The sequence below is a fragment of the Oncorhynchus nerka genome, unplaced genomic scaffold, assembly GCF_034236695.1.
Source record: "Oncorhynchus nerka isolate Pitt River unplaced genomic scaffold, Oner_Uvic_2.0 unplaced_scaffold_1575, whole genome shotgun sequence".
Lineage (NCBI taxonomy): Eukaryota > Metazoa > Chordata > Actinopteri > Salmoniformes > Salmonidae > Oncorhynchus > Oncorhynchus nerka.
In genome coordinates this window covers 47,223-60,015 of record NW_027039738.1, presented here as the reverse complement: position 1 = coordinate 60,015, position 12,793 = coordinate 47,223, and the positions used below count along the sequence as shown (strand labels likewise).

Here is a 12,793-nt window from a genome sequence, read left to right as displayed (position 1 = left end):
GCCTCTGCCCCCCCCCCCCCTCCCCCTGTCCTCCCTCTTTCTGTCTCTGTGTGACCCCCTTCCACAGTGTGTTTCAGTCCTCTGTCCCCCCTCCCTCTTCCCCCCTCCCTCTGTCTCTGTGTGACTAATGCCCCCTTCATTTGTACAGTGTGTTTCAGTACCTCTGTCCCCCCTCCCTCTGTCCCCCTCCCTCTGTCCCCCTCCCTCTGTCTCTGTGTGACTAATGCCCCCCCCTCTGTCTGTGTGACTAATGCCCCCTTCATTTGTACAGTGTGTTTCAGTACCTCTGTCCCCCCTCCCTCTGTGTCTGTGTGACTAATGCCCCTTCATTTGTACAGTGTGTTTCAGTACCTCTGTCCCCCCTCCCTCTGTCTCTGTGTGACTAATGCCCCCTCCCTCTGTCTCTGTGTGACTAATGCCCCCCCCTCTGTCCCCCCCTCCCTCTGTCTCTGTGTGACTAATGCCCCCTCCCTCTGTCCCCCCCCTCCCTCTATCCCCCTCCCTCTGTCTCTGTGTGACTAATGCCCCTCCCTCTGTGTCTGTGTGACTAATGCCCCCTTCATTTGTACAGTGTGTTTCAGTACCTCTGTCCCCCCTCCCTCTGTCTCTCTGTGACTAATGCCCCCTCCCTCTGTCTCTGTGACTAATGCCCCCTCCCTCTGTCCCCCCCCTCTCTGTCCCCCCTCCCTCTGTGTCTGTGTGACTAATGCCCCCTTCATTTGCACAGTGTGTTTCAGTACCTCTGTCCCCCTCCCTCTGTCTCTGTGTGACTAATGCCCCCTCCCTCTGTCTCTGTGTGACTAATGCCCCCTTCATTTGCAGTGTGTTTCAGTACCTCTGTCCCCCCTCCCTCTGTCTCTGTGACTAATGCCCCCTTCATTTGCACAGTGTGTTTCAGTACCTCTGTCCCCCCTCCCTCTGTCTCTCTGTGACTAATGCCCCCTCCCTCTGTCTCTGTGACTAATGCCCCCTTCATTTGTACAGTGTGTTTCAGTACCTCTGTCCCCCCCTCCCTCTGTCCCTCCCTCCCTCTGTCTGTGTGACTAATGCCCCCTTCATTTGTACAGTGTGTTTCAGTACCTCTGTCCCCCTCCCTCTGTGTCTGTGTGACTAATGCCCCCTTCATTTGTACAGTGTGTTTCAGTACCTCTGTCCCCCCTCCCTCTGTCTCTGTGACTAATGCCCTCCCTCTGTCCCCCTCCTCTGTGTCTGTGTGACTAATGCCCCCTTCATTTGTACAGTGTGTGTTGTCCCCCTCTCCCTCTGTCTCTCTGTGACTAATCCCCCCTCCTCTGTCTCTGTGACTAATGCCCCTTCATTTGTACAGTGTGTTTCAGTACCTCTGTCCCCCCTCCCTCTGTCCCTCCCTCCCTCTGTCTCTGTGTGACTAATGCCCCCCTCCCTCTGTCCCCCCTCGCTCTGTCCCCCCTCCCTCTGTCTTGTGACTAATGCCCCCTTCATTTGTACAGTGTGTTTCAGTACCTCTGTCCCCCTCCCTCTGTCCCCCTCCCTCTCTGTCTCTCTGTGACTAATGCCCCCTCCCTCTGTCTCTGTGACTAATGCCCTTCATTTGTACAGTGTGTTTCAGTACCTCTGTCCCCCCCTCCCTCTGTCTCTGTGACTAATGCCCCTTCATTTGTACAGTGTGTTTCAGTACCTCTGTCCCCCCCTCCCTCTGTCCCCCTCCTCTGTCTCTCTGTGACTAATGCCCCCCTCCCTCTGTCTCTGTGACTAATGCCCCTATTTGTACAGTGTGTTTCAGTACCTCTGTCCCCCCCCCCTCTGTCTCTGTGACTAATGCCCCCTTCATTTGTACAGTGTGTTTCAGTACCTCTGTCCCCCCTCCCTCTGTCTCTCTGTGACTAATGCCCCTCCCTCTGTCTCTGTGACTAATGCCCCTTCATTTGTACAGTGTGTTTCAGTACCTCTGTCCCCCCCTCCCTCTGTCTCTGTGACTAATGCCCCTTCATTTGTACAGTGTGTTTCAGCCCTAGTCCCCCCTCCCTCTGTCTCTGTGACTAATGCCCCCTCCCTCTGTCTCTGTGACTAATGCCCCTTCATTTGTACAGTGTGTTTCAGTACCTCTGTCCCCCCTCCCTCTGTCCCCCATCCTCTGTCTCTCTGTGACTAATGCCCCCTCCCTGTCTCTGTGACTAATGCCCCTTCATTTGTACAGTGTGTTTCAGTACCTCTGTCCCCCCTCCTCTGTCTCTGTGACTAATGCCCCCTCCCTCTATCCCCTCCCTCTGTCTCTGGACTAATGCCCTCCCTCTGTCTCTGTGACTAATGCCCCCTTCATTTGTACAGTGTGTTTCAGTACCTCTGTCCCCCCTCCTCTATCCCCCTCCCTCTGTCTCTGTGACTAATGCCCCTTCATTTGTACAGTGTTTCAGTACCTCTGTCCCCTTCCCTCTGTCCCCTCCCTCTGTCCCCCCTCCCTCTGTCTCTGTGACTAATGCCCCTTCATTTGTACAGTGTGTTTCAGTACCTCTGTCCCCTCCTCTGCCCCCTCCTCTGTCCCCCCTCCCTCTGTCCCCCTCCTCTGTCTCTGTGACTAATGCCCCCTTCATTTGTACAGTGTGTTTCAGTACCCTGTCCCCCCTCCCTCTGTCTCTCTGTGACTAATGCCCCCTCCCTCTGTCTCTGTGTGACTAATGCCCCCTCCCTCTGTCTGTGTGACTAATGCCCCTTCATTTGTACAGTGTGTTTCAGTACCTCTGTCCCCCTCCCTCTGTCCCCCCTCCCTCTGTCTCTGTGACTAATGCCCCTCCCTCTGTCCCCCCTCCCTCTGTCTCTGTGACTAATGCCCTCCCTCTGTCCCCCCTCCCTCTGTCTCTGTGACTAATGCCCTCTTCATTTGTACAGTGTGTTTCAGTATTATTCAGTTCTTCTGCAGGTTGTGCAACAGTTGTACACTACGTCTCTTGTGATTGGATGCTCCCGTGTTCACTGTCTGTATCTAAATACTACTGCCTCCCTTCAATGTGTGCTTGGTACTTGTAGTTCTCCTTGGTAGTAAGTGGAGGGAGAGGTGTTTGTGGTCTTTGTACTTGTAGTTCTCCCTGGTAGTGTTTGGGTGGTCTTGGTACTTGTAGTCCTCCTTGGTAGTAAGTGGAAGGAGGTGTGTGTGTGTGTGTTCTTGTAGTTCTCCTTGGTAGTATGTAGAGGGAGAGGTGTGTGTGGTCTTGTTACCGTGTGCTTCCTGATCCTCTTCCATCTCCTATGAATAATGCAGTAGTATAACAGACTGCTGGCTGACTCACTGCCCAGCCTGAGGCCCAATGGCAGCCTATTCCCTATATAGGGCGTCAGGTAGCCTAGTGGTTAGAGGGGGCGGCAGGTAGCCTAGTGGTTAGAGGGGGCGGCAGGTAGCCTAGTGGTTAGAGGGGGCGGCAGGTAGCCTAGTGGTTAGAGGGGGCGGCAGGTAGCCTAGTGGTTAGAGGGGGCGGCAGGTAGCCTAGTGGTTAGAGGGGGCGGCAGGTAGCCTAGTGGTTAGAGGGGGCGGCAGGTAGCCTAGTGGTTAGAGGGGGCGGCAGGTAGCCTAGTGGTTAGAGGGGCGGCAGGTAGCCTAGTGGTTAGAGGGGGCGGCAGGTAGCCTAGTGGTTAGAGCGTTGGGCCAGCACCATATTCCCTATATAGGGTCGCAGGTAGCCTAGTGGTTAGAGGGGGCGACAGGTAGCCTAGTGGTTAGAGGGGGCCAGGTAGCCTAGTGGTTAGAGGGGGCGGCAGGTAGCCTAGTGGTTAGAGGGGGCGACAGGTAGCCTAGTGGTTAGAGGGGGCACAGGTAGCCTAGTGGTTAGAGGGGCGGCAGGTAGCCCAGTGGTTAGAGGGGGCCACAGGTAGCCTAGTGGTTAGAGGGGGCGGCAGGTAGCCTAGTGGTTAGAGCGTTGGGCCAGCACCATATTCCCTAGGGTCGCAGGTAGCCTAGTGGTTAGAGGGGGCGGCAGGTAGCCTAGTGGTTAGAGGGGGCGGCAGGTAGCCTAGTGGTTAGAGCGTTGGGCCAGCACCATATTCCCCTATATAGGGTCGCAGGTAGCCTAGTGGTTAGAGGGGGCGACAGGTAGCCTGTGGTTAGAGGGGGCGGCAGGTAGCCTAGTGGTTAGAGGGGGCGGCAGGTAGCCTAGTGGTTAGAGGGGCGGCAGGTAGCCTAGTGGTTAGAGGGGGCGGCAGGTAGCCTAGTGGTTAGAGGGGGCGGCAGGTAGCCTAGTGGTTAGAGGGGGCGGCAGGTAGCCTAGTGGTTAGAGGGGGCGGCAGGTAGCCTAGTGGTTAGAGGGGGCGGCAGGTAGCCCAGTGGTTAGAGGGGCGGCAGGTAGCCTAGTGGTTAGAGGGGGCGGCAGGTAGCCTAGTGGTTAGAGCGTTGGGCCAGCACCCTGTTCCCTATATAGGGCGGCAGGTAGCCTAGTGGTTAGAGCGTTGGGCCAGCGGCAGGTAGGCTAGCGGTTAGAGCGTTGGGCCAGCGGCAGGTAGCCTAGTGGTTAGAGCGTTGGGCCTGCACCCTGTTCCCTATATAGGGTCGCAGGTAGCCTAGTGGTTAGAGCGTTGGGCCAGCACCCTGTTCCCTATATAGGGTCGCAGGTAGCCTAGTGGTTAGAGCGTTGGGCCTGCACCCTGTTCCCTATATAGGGCCGCAGGTAGCCTAGTGATTAGAGCGTTGGGCCAGTGTCAGGTAGCCTAGCGGTTAGAGCGTTGGGCCAGCGGCAGGTAGCCTAGCGGTTAGAGCGTTGGGCCGGTAACCGAAAGGTCGCTGGTGTCAATACCCGAGCAGACCAGGTGAAAAACCTGTCAATGTGCCCTTGAGCAAAGCACTTCATCCTAATTTTCTCCAGGGACACAACACATTACACTGCACCTATCATACTACTATGACTGACCCTGTAAAACAACACCTATCATACTACTATGACTGACCCTGTAAAACAACACCTATCATACTACTATGATTGACCCTGTAAAACAACACCTATCATACTACTATGACTGACCCTGTAGAACAACACCTATCACACTACTATGACTGACCCTGTAGAACAACACCTATCATACTACTATGACTGACCCTGTAGAACAACACCTATCATACTACTATGACTGACCCTGTATCATACTACTATGACTGACCCTGTAGAACAACACCTATCATACTACTATGACTGACCCTGTAAAACAACACCTATCATACTACTATGACTGACCCTGTACAACAACACCTATCATACTACTATGGCCGACCCTGTACAACAACACCTGTCATACTACTATGACTGACCCTGTAAAACAACACCTATCATATTACTATGACTGACCCTGTAAAACAACACCTGTCATACTACTATGGCTGACCCTATACAACAACACCTATCGTACTACTATGACTGACCCTGTAAAACTCTGCCCTGTCTTCTACCTACAGTTGAAGACTGCTCCCACCCGCCCCCAGAAAATGGTCACTATCTCAGAGGTCGCTGTCAGGGCTCAGCCCTGGGCCACAGCCAATCAGAGCAGTGTGAACCAGGAAGTAGAGGACGGTGGGAGTCAGACCCAGCCCTCCATCCTGAAGACCAGAGGGGTTCCTGGACCTGCCACCCACCCCAAACCCTTACCCCCTTCTCTCCTGCCCAGCCTCCCTGTCTCAGTCAGACAGAATGGCTCTGTCCAGGTGAGCTCAACAGTCTGTTACCTGTGTAACACATCATCTGTACCTGCCCGTCTCTCTCTGAGCACGTCCTGTCATAATTAGGGCCAGAGTTTTACCCAACTTTTTATTTCACCTTTTATTTAACCCAGGTAGGGCCAGTTGAGAACAAGTTCTCATTTACAACTGCGACCTGGTCAAGATAAAGAAAAGCAGTGCGATACAGAGTAACACATTGAATAAACAAACGTAGTCAATAACACAATAGGAAAGTCAGTGTTTGCACATGAGGTAGGACAAGGGAGGGAAGGCAAAGAGGCCACTGTGGTGAAAAAATTACAATATAGCAATTACACTGGAGTGGTAGATGTTGCAGAAGATATATGTGCAAGTAGAGATACTGGGGTGCAAAGGAGCATAATACAAATTTGGGGATGAGGTAGTTGGTTGGGCTATTTACAGATTAGCTGTGTAGAGGTGAGCTGCTCTGACAGCTGATGCTTAAAGTTAGTGAGGGAGATATGAGTCTCCAGCTGCAGTGATTTTTTGCAGTTCGTTCCAGTCATTGGCAGCAGAGAACTGGAAGGAAAGGCGGCCAAAGGAGGAATTGGCTTTGGAGGTGACCAGTGAGATATACCTGCTGGAGCGCGTGCTATGGTGACCAATGAGCTGAGATAAGGCGGGGCTTTACCTAGCATAGACTTATAGATGACCTGGAGCCAGTGGGTTTGGTGACAAATATGTAGCGAGGGCCTGCCAACGAGAGCGTACAGGTCGCAGTGGTGTGTAGTATATGGGGCTTTGGTGACAAAACGGATGACATTGTGAAAGACTGCATCCAGTTTGCTGAGTAGAGTGTTGGAGGCTATTTTATAGATGACATCACCGAAGTCGAGGATCGGTAGGATGGTCAGTCGGTAGGATGGTCAGAGGGTATGTTTGGCAGCATGAGTGTAGGATGCTTTGTTGCGAAATAGGAAGCCAATTCTAGATTTAATTTTGGATTGGAGATGTGTAAGATGTTTAATGTGAATCTGGAAGGAGAGTTTAGTCTAACCAGACATCTAGGTATTTGTAGTTGGTATTTGGTAGACATATATTTGTAGACATATTCTAAGTCCGAACGGTCCAGAGTAGTGATGCTAGACGGGCGGGCAGTGATCGGTTGAAGAGCATGCGTTTAGTTTTACTTGCATTTAAGAGCAGTTGGAGGCCACGGAAGGAGAGTTGTATGGCATTGAAGCTCGTCTGGAGGTTATTTAACAGTGTCCAACGAAGGGCCAGAGGTATACAGAATGGTGTCGTCTGCGTCAAGGTGGATCAGAGAATCACCAGCAGCAAGAGCGACATCATTGATATATACAGAGAAAATAGTCGGCCCGATAATTGAACCCTGAGGCACCCCCATACAGACTGCCAGTGGTCCGGACAACGGACTCTCCGATTTTACACACTGAACTCTATCAGAGAAGTAGTTGGTGAGGCAGTCATTTGAGAAACCAAGGCTGTTGTCTGCCAATAAGAATGTGGTAATTGACAGTCGGAAAGCCTTGGCCAGGTCAAGGAATACGGCTGCACAGTTCTCTTATCGATGGCGGTTATGATATCATTTAGGACCTTGAGCGTGGCTGAGGTGCACCCGTGACCAGCTCTGAAACCAGATTGCATAGCGGGGAAGGTACGGTGAGATTCGAAATGGTTGGTAATCTGTTGACTTGGCTTTCGAAGACCTTCCGAGAGGCAGGGTAGGATAGATATAGGTCTGTATCAGTTTGGGTCTTGAGTGTCTTCCCCCTTTGAAGAGGGGGATGACCGCGGGAGGTTTCCAGTCTTTGGGGATCTCAGATGATATGAAAGAGGTTGAACAGGCTAGTAATAGGGGGTTGCAACAATTGCGGCGGATAATTTTAAAAAGAGAGGGTCTAGATTGTCTAGCCCGGCTGATTTGTAAGGGGTCCAGATTTTGCAGCTCTTTCAGAACATCCGCTTTTTTGGGTGAAGGGGAAATGGGGGAGGCTTGGGCTAGTTGCTGTGGGGGATGCAGAGCTGTTGACCGGTATAGGGGTAGCCAGGTGGAAAGCAGCCGTAGAAAAATGTTTATTGAAATTGTCTATCGTAGTGTTATCGGCGGTGACGGTGTTTCCTAGACTCAGTGCAGTGGGCAGCTGGGAGGAGGTGTTCTTATTCTCCATGGACTTTACAGTGTCCCAGAACTTTTTAGAGTTAGTGTTGCAGGAAGCAAATTTCTGCTTGAAAAAGCTAGCCTTGGCTTTTCTAACTGCCTGTGTATAACGGTTTCTCAGTGCAGTGGGCAGCTGCATGGACTTTAGGTTCCCCTGAACTTTTTCAGAGTTTGTGCTACAGGATGCTAATTTCTGTTAAAAGGCTAGCCTTTGCTTTCCTAACTGCCTGTGTATATTTGGTTCCTAACTTCCCTGAAAAGTTGCATCTCGCGGGGGCTATTCGATGCTAATGCAGTAAGCCACAGGATGTTTTTGTGCTGGTCGAGGGCAGTCAGGTCTGGAGTGAACCAAGGGCTATATCTGTTCCTAGTTTTACATTTTTTGAACGGGGCATGCTTATTTAAGTTGGTGAGAAGTCTTTTTAAAGAATAACCAGGTATCCTCTACTGACGGGTTGAGGTCAATATCCTTACAGGAGACCCGGGCCAGGTCGATTAGAAAAACCTGCTCTCAGAAGTGTTTCAGAGTGTTTGACAGTGATGAGTGGAGGTCGCTTGACTGCAGACTCATTACGGGATGCAGGCAATGAGGCAGTGGTCACTGAGATCCCTGGTTGAAGACAGTAGAGGTATATTTAGAGAGCAGGTTGGTCAGGATATCTATGAGGGTGCCCGTGTTTACGGATTTGGAGTTGCACCTTGTAGGGTAATTGATAATTTGTGTAAGATTGAGAGTATCTAGTTTAGATTGCAGGACGTTCAGATTGTCCCAGTTTAGGTCACCTAACAGTACGAGCTCTGAAGATAGATGAGGGGAAATCAATTCACATATGGTGTCCAGAGCACAGCTGGGGGCAGAAGGTGGTCTATATAGCAAGCAGCAACGGTGAGACTTTTTTTCTGAAAAGGTGGCGTTTTTAAAAGTAGAAGCTTGAATTGTTTGGGCACAGACCTGGATAGCATGACGGAACTCTAGGCTAGATCTGCAGTAGATTGCAACTCCGCCCCCTTTGGCAGTTCTATCTTGTTGGAAAATGTTGTTATAGTTAGGGATGGAAATTTCAGGGTTTTTGTCTTCCTAAGCCAGGATTGACACGGCTAGGACATCAGGGTGGGCAGAGTGTGCTGAAGCAGGGAATAAAACAAATTTAGGGAGGAGGCTTCTGATGTTAACATGAACCAAAGGCTTTTACGGTTACAGAAGTTAACAGATGAGAGCACCTGGGGAATGGGAGTGGAGCTAGGGGCTGTAAGGCCTGGGTTAACCTCTACATCACTAGAGGAGGAGTAGGGTAAGGGTATGGCTAAAGGCTATAAGAACTGGTCGTCTAGTGTGTTCGGAACATAGTAAAAGGAGCAGGTTTCTGGGAGCTGAAGAATAGATTCAAGGCATAATATACAGACAAGGATGTTCAAGGATGTGAACACAATGGAGGTAAACCTAGGCATTGTGTGATGAGGTTTTGTCTCTAGAGACACCATTTAAACCAGGTGGGAGGTGGAACAGGGTTGAACCTGCCCGTGTGTGTGCAAGGTTGAACCTGTGTGTGTGTGTGTGTGGGGGGGGCAGGGTTGAACCTGTGTGTGTGTGTGGGGGGGGGCAGGGTTGAACCTGTGTGTGTGTGCAGGGTTGAACCTGTGTGTGTGTGTGTGTGTGTGGGGGGGGGGTGCAGGGTTGAACCTGTGTGTGTGTGGGGGGGGGTCTGGTTTCGTGGCACATCGAATCTCCAGGTGTCACCTTCACCTTGTGTCTCCTCCTCAGGTACGTCACAGTGACAGAGTGAGTCTCACCTTGAAGATTAACAGTCGACCACACTTTGGTTTCAACACTCACTGGGACTCGACAGGAGCAAGAGTCGGAGGCATCCAACCAGGTGAGAGTCCTCCTTCAGGGATGGATGGGGACACGTATGTCCTGTGTACAGTGTTGTTGTTAGCATTGGTTGTAATCCAATAAGAGTTTAGTAGGTAAGATGTCAACAGAAATGTAGTTGTAATCCAATAAGAGCTTACCAAAGTAGGTAAGATGTCAAAAGAAATGTAGTTGTAATCCAATAAGAGCTTAGTAGGTAAGATGTCAACAGAAATGTAGTTGTAATCCAATAAGAGCTTAGTAGGTAAGATGTCAACAGAAATGTAGTTGTAATCCAATGAGAGCTTAGTAGGTAAGATGTCAACAGAAATGTAGTTGTAATCCAATAAGAGTTTAGTAGGTAAGATGTCAACAGAAATGTAGCAACAACAGTAAGTAATGGATGAATAGAAGTTTGAACAAACAGATTCATATTTATCTTTTTGGGGGGGGGATATGTTTTAGTCTAAAGGTGTCTTGGTGCTAGAAACGGTTGAATTGACTGTGGCTGGGTCATTAGTGAGGACATAATGGTTGTTCCTTCGATGTCCATTACCTACAGTACAGGGAGATATTCATGAATGTTTAAACAGACCTGTGAGAGGTGTGACTTACCCTGCAACAGAGACCTAGTCAGAACCCCTCTGGATATCTGTAATCAGGAGATCTATAACCTTACTGTTCCTCGGTCAGGTGTGGCTGGAAATACCATCTACTACTGGCCTGTAGCTCCTCTCTCTCCTGCTGTCCTGTAGCTCCTCTCTCTCTCTACTACTGTCCTGTAGCTCCTCTCTCTCTACTGCTGTCCGGTAGCTCCTCTCTCTCTACTGCTGTCCGGTAGCTCCTCTCTCTCTACTGCTGTCCGGTAGCTCCTCTCTCTACTGCTGTCCGGTAGCTCCTCTCTCTACTGCTGTCCGGTAGCTCCTCTCTCTACTGCTGTCCGTAGCTCCTCTCTCTCTACTGCTGTCCGGTAGCTCCTCTCTCTACTGCTGTCCGTAGCCCTCTCTCTACTGCTGTCCGGTAGCTCCTCTCTCTCTACTGCTGTCCGGTAGCTCCTCTCTCTCTACTGCTGTCCGGTAGCTCCTCTCTCTCTACTGCTGTCCGGTAGCTCCTCTCTCTCTCTCTACTGCTGTCCTGTAGCTCCTCTCTCTCTCCCTCTACTGCTGTCCTGTAGCCCCTCTCTCTCTACTGCTGTCCTGTAGCTCCTCTCTCTCTACTGCTGTCCTGTAGCCCCTCTCTCTCTCCTGCTGTCCTGTAGCTCCCCTCTCTCTCTCTACTGCTGTCCTGTAGCCCCTCTCTCTCTACTGCTGTCCTGTAGCTCCTCTCTCTCTACTGCTGTCCTGTAGCTCCTCTCTCTCTCCCTCTACTGCTGTCCTGTAGCTCCTCTCTCTCTCCCTCTACTGCTGTCCTGTAGCTCCTCTCTCTCTCCCTCTGCTGCTGTCCTGTAGCCCCTCTCTCTCTCTGCTGTCCTGTAGCTCCTCTCCCTCTCTCTACTGCTGTCCTGTAGCTCTCTGCTGTCCTGTAGCTCCTCTCTCTCTCCCTCTACTGCTGTCCTGTAGCCCCTCTCTCTACTGCTGTCCTGTAGCTCCTCTCTCTCTCCTCTCTCTCCTGTAGCTCCTCTCTCTCTCTCTCTCCTGCTGTCCTGTAGCTCCTCTCTCTACTGCTGTCCTGTAGCTCCTCTCTACTGCTGTCCTGTAGCTCCTCTCTACTGCTGTCCTGTAGCTCCTCTCTCTCTCTCTCTCCTGCTGGCCTGTAGCTCCTCTCTCTCTCTCTACTGCTGTCGTGTAGCTCCTGCTGGCCTGTAGCTCCTCTCTCTACTACTGTCCTGTAGCTCCTCTCTCTCTCTACTGCTGTCCTGTAGCTCCTCTCTCTCTCTACTACTGTCCTGTAGCTCCTCTCTCTCTACTACTGTCCTGTAGCTCCTCTCTCTCTCTACTACTGTCCTGTAGCTCCTCTCTCTCTCTACTACTGTCCTGTAGCTCCTCTCTCTCTACTACTGTCCTGTAGCTCCTCTCTCTCTACTACTGTCCTGTAGCTCCTCTCTCTCTCTACTACTGTCCTGTAGCTCCTCTCTCTCTACTACTGTCCTGTAGCTCCTCTCTCTCTCTACTACTGTCCGGTAGCTCCTCTCTCTCTCTCTACTGCTGTCCTGTAGCTCCTCTCTCTCTCTACTGCTGTCCTGTAGCTCCTCTCTCTCTCTCTACTGCTGTCCTGTAGCTCCTCTCTCTCTCTCTACTGCTGTCCTGTAGCTCCTCTCTCTCTCTCTACTGCTGTCCTGTAGCTCCTCTCTCTCTCTACTGCTGTCCTGTAGCTCCTCTCTCTCTACTGCTGTCCTGTAGCTCCTCTCTCTCTCTACTGCTGTCCTGTAGCTCCTCTCTCTCTCTACTGCTGTCCTGTAGCTCCTCTCTCTCTCGCTGTCCTGTAGCTCCTCTCTCTCTACTGCTGTCCTGTAGCTCCTCTCTCTCTCTCTCTCCTGCTGGCCTGTAGCTCCTCTCTCTCTCCCTCTACTGCTGTCCTGTAGCTCCTCTCTCTCTCCCTCTACTGCTGTCCTGTAGCCCCTCTCTCTCTCCTGCTGTCCTGTAGCTCCTCTCCCTCTCTCTACTGCTGTCCTGTAGCCCCTCTCTCTCTACTGCTGTCCTGTAGCTCCTCTCTCTCTCCCTTTACTGCTGTCCTGTAGCCCCTCTCTCTCTACTGCTGTCCTGTAGCTCCTCTCTCTCTCTCTGTAGCTCCTCTCTCTCTCTCCTCTCCTGCTGTCCTGTAGCTCCTCTCTCTCTACTGCTGTCCTGTAGCTCCTCTTTCTCTCTCCCTCCTGCTGGCCTGTAGCTCCTCTCTCTCTACTGCTGTCGTGTAGCTCCTGCTGGCCTGTAGCTCCTCTCTCTACTACTGTCCTGTAGCCCCTCTCTCTCTACTGCTGTCCTGTAGCTCCTCTCTCTCTCTCTCTCCTGTAGCTCCTCTCTCTCTCTCTCTCCTGCTGTCCTGTAGCTCCTCTCTCTCTCTACTGCTGTCCTGTAGCTCCTCTCTCTCTCTCTCTCCTGCTGGCCTGTAGCTCCTCTCTACTGCTGTCGTGTAGCTCCTGCTGGCCTGTAGCTCCTCTCTCTACTACTGTCCTGTAGCTCCTCTCTCTCTC

The 12,793-nt window shown here is 51.6% G+C and overlaps 1 pseudogene; it reads left to right on the top strand.

Annotated features, from left to right (window-relative positions):
• The window catches only part of LOC135568458 (LIM domain only protein 7-like), a 69,565-nt pseudogene that overhangs the window by 31,839 nt on the left and 24,933 nt on the right, over window positions 1-12,793 (top strand).